Source organism: Eutrema salsugineum, unplaced genomic scaffold (genome assembly GCF_000478725.1).
Source record: "Eutrema salsugineum unplaced genomic scaffold, Eutsalg1_0 scaffold_7, whole genome shotgun sequence".
NCBI lineage: Eukaryota > Viridiplantae > Streptophyta > Magnoliopsida > Brassicales > Brassicaceae > Eutrema > Eutrema salsugineum.
Window position 1 is genome coordinate 13,084,531 of NW_006256486.1, and position 4,192 is coordinate 13,088,722.

The 4,192-nt window shown below is 42.0% G+C and overlaps 1 pseudogene; it reads right to left on the minus strand.

The window, feature by feature from the left end:
* Positions 1-2,678: 2,678 nt before the first annotated feature.
* On the minus strand, positions 2,679-4,171 carry LOC112083124 (annotated as a pseudogene).
* Positions 4,172-4,192: the final 21 nt, after the last annotated feature.

The following is a 4,192-nucleotide window of genomic DNA, read 5'->3' on the forward strand; positions in this document are numbered from 1 at the left end:
AGGATGGTGACCTTCTCCGTGATCTTTAGTTCAGTCTCATCATTGAGCCAACAAAGTCGATATGGTCTAGGGATGGTCTAGGGATCATCTTTAAACCTAGCTTATCAACCAGTCTTGCTTACCACGTTAGTACAAGAACCCCTATCAATGATCAAGCTATATACCTTGTTGTGCACGATACATCTTATGTGAAAGATGTTCTCTCTCTGAACCGCCTCGGGGTCAACTAGGGCACTTAATGCTTGCATGATTACCAACGTCTCTCCAGAGTCTTGATACTCTATATCAGTGTCAAGCTTGGCATCTCCCTCCTCTTCTTGTTCATCTTGTGACTCATACTCGTCGGTGGAAGTCATGATCATGGTCCTTTGGTTGGGGCAATCTCTTACCATATGCACACGGCCCTGGCACTTAAAAAAAAATAATATCTCTTGATCTAGATGTCCTTGGAGTCTTACCTGTTTCTGGCCGATTGTTTTTGAAAGCTTCAGCTGTCGGCTTCTGGTATTTGGAGTTGTCTTCCACCGCTTTACCTTTGTCAAAAGCTTTAGGCGGTTGCTGGTTCCAATTTTGGTTATGTTTGGTGCGATTTGTGGCTGTTGTCTCTTGCGTTTAATGTGCTGCTCAGCCTGAATACTAAGTGTAGAAGCTCGGAGATGTCATGGTAGGGTTGCCTCTCCACCTTTCGAGAAATGCGGTCATATAGACCATCTAGAAATTGAGCCATAAGATTTTCCTCGGTATCTTATTGCTCCAGCATGTTCCGAAGGGTCTCAAACTCTTCAAAGTACTCTTCAACTGACTTGTTACCCTGCACCAGTTTCCTAAACCGTTTTTGTAAATCTCTATGGAAATAAGGTGGCACATACCTTCTTAGAAGGTTGTATCTCATCGCAGCCCATGTATTGATTTGTTCATAGCGATGTCTTCTCTTCTCAGCTACATCTCGATCCCACCAGAATAAAGTTTGGTCTGTGAGTTGAGCTACTGCCAAGGCCACCTTTCTTTGATCATTGTATCCGTAGTAATCATTGTATTCCATGCACCTTTCCCATTCAAGATACGCATCGGGATCCACCTTTCCTGCAAAAGTAGGAGCCGTTAGCTTAACATCCATGTTTTCCTGTCTATTACCTTCATCTTCTCTGATTCAGCCTCGGTTGACAGGATCCCTAAGTCGTTGGTGCGCCCTTAAGTCGGGAGGATCTTGTCTCTTTTGATTGTTATTCACGTCCTCTTCTTCCTCAGCCATGTTTTCATCATCTCGGGCTTGTTGTTGTTGTGGTGGTGGCACTTGAACTGGTCCCACAGGACCCCTTCTTGGCACCTCCAACCGACCAACTCTCTCTTCCATGTGGCCTAGCTGATTGGCCATGTCTTGTCGCATCGCAGCAATGGCTTGTAAAATAGTATCTTGAGCCGGAACTGGTTAATTCTCCATAATGCTATGACTCAACAAAAAAAAACTAAATCAAAGCAACTTGTGTATTTAAATGGTATGGTTTTCAAAAAGACTAAAATCAAAACAAATCTGAATCCAGCTAATCTATATCTCTCTTTTTTTTTGTATGGGTGCAACAAGCGAACTAAAGAATTAAACTAGATGCAACAATATGTTTTTTATGGCCTTTTTGATTTGAATGAATGGAAAGACAAACTAACAAGCTAAAGTGCAAATGTATTCGCTTCTTTTTATTATTATTATTATTTTGAAACGGTAACTAATTCGACCTAAAACCAAAGCAAAGAAACCTAAACTAAAAAGCAGAACAAAGAGTGAATTGGATAGATATCACCTGATGTAGAACCTTTTGGCTCTGATACCAAAATGATATAAGATCGGGTATGGATCCTTATAGCTGGCCTCAATGGCTCTCTCTACTCGGACAAGTGATGGTAAGGATGTGAAGGAGTGTGGTGATTAAGTAACTGGCCTCGATGGCTCTCTTTACTTAACCGAGACTCTGGCTTTGATAATTGGTGGATTGAATGACGCCACAAAGCTGATGACTCTAGCTTTGATAATTCGAAGAACACAAGACAAGGGGTAGCCGCACAAGTCTCTTAGCTCTTAGGATTTTTAGAAGAAAGTTCTCTCTTTATTGATAATAGGTAAAAAAAATGTGTCTACAACGGCTGCATATGGGAATTTATAAATAGTCCTTCAGCCTTGACCTTTAAAGATCGACAAAAAAAAAAAAGTTCAAAACGCAACAGACTCGGGGAAAATAAAAGAACAATTCGCAAAACCTAGGAAAAATCTAAAAAGGAAAAATAACAAAAGGACTAAAGAACAAAACCTGCAAAACTGTAAAAGGAAACTCGTTAATGAATTCAAATTTAAATCTTTCACATTGCTTTAAGGCTGGCTCGAAGTGTGGTTGCTTGGTATTGGAGATATCACAAGCACATTTGGGCCGAGATAAATCTTTAAGAGCGGCAAGGCTTCAAGTTTTGAATGTGGGCTTGGTTCCTTGGTGTCCACGGCATCTCTAGAGTTTGTTATCTTGAGAGCTTCCATTGTCTTGATGAGATTCTCGGGTGCTTCTTGCATCATCATGGTCTTCACAGCTTCATTGAATTCCTCCCTCATGTTTCTTGTGCTTGATCTTGTCTTTGGTGGCTCTCTCATGAATGGGATCTTCAAGTCTTGGAGTTGCTCCGTGTTGGTGTCCTCATCACATCTCCTGGTTGCCATCATTTTCATCATCATCCTCACCATCAGAAGGGTGGTCCATACCTCCCTTTTGGATTAGACAATTACCTGAGTCATGTGTGATGAGTCCACAGACCTCACAAAAATCCTGGAGACGCTCATATCTAATCGCAAAAGGGTGTTCACTCCAGGAGTAAACTGTAAATTTCTTTGAAATCTCAAGGGTTGCGAGATATCCCAATCAATTAGGACTGGCACAAAATCCATCCTCGCTGCTGCTATGGGATTGTATTCCACCTCCATTAACATTCCAAGAGCACGACCCACATGCACAATGACTTCATGGTTCAGAAACTAGAAAGGGAGTTCTCTCACTTGAATCCAGAATGAAATAAAGTTGAGTAGCACCATATCCATCTGCGGAGCCCATCGTTGAAGAACCAACATCCTGTCTGCAAAAGACAAAGGCCCTTGTCTGAGAACATTTTCCTCCTCTGATGGGAAAATGAATTGAAATCACTGATTATCAACAATTCTGCCATGGATAAGACCACCCATACCCCAAATCCGTGGAAGATTCGCAACAATGGAGCAAAGGTTTTGTCGTCTTGGTATTATTGGTCAACCCATTATGACAAAACGATTCTCAATCGCCGCTTGATTGACAACGTCTTCCGGCATCACAAAAGTCTCGTCATCGACCCCTAAGTTAAGATGTTGAACCGCCCAGCATAGGTTATTGACAAAGAGATAAGAGAATGCGGTATCGTTCTCATTACTATCGATGGGTTTATATATATATCTCACATAGAGAGAACCCTAGATACAATACTATCGATAAGGAATATTAACATAACAGAATATATGGAAAGATATTCTCGATATATACTCAGGATTCCCTTATACTCCCCCTCAAGTTGGAGCATGAAGATCGCAAATGCCCAACTTGCGTTGCAGGTACATAAACTATGAAGAGCCCAACGCCTTTGTGAAAATATCTGCTATCTGCTCAGTTGTACTGATATGAGAAGTAGTTAACGAACCATTTTGTATTTCGTCCCGGACAAAATGACAATCATTTTCCAAATGTTTTATCCGTTCATGAAATACGGGATTTGCCACAATATGCAGAGCCGATTTACTATCACAATGTAGGTGCATTGCCTGCGTATGCGAGATGCCTAAGCTGGAGAGAATAGCACGGTTCCATTTCAACTCACGAGTAGTGAAACTCATTGCTCTGTATTCGGCTTCCGTCGAGGAACACGACACAGTTTCTTGCTTCTTCGTCTTCCATGCTATCGGAGAGTCTCCAAGCATCACAACAAACCCTGTCAACGATCTTCGTGTCATCGGACATGTAGCCCAATCCGAATCGCAGTACGCCGTAATCTGCAAATCAGACTTGGAGCTTAAAAGAATTCCCTGACCTGGACACCCCTTTAAGTACCGCACCACTCGTATAGCTGCGTCCCACTGCCTCTTGCGTGGCTGTTGCATGAACTGTGCAAGCATATGCACGGAATACGACAGATC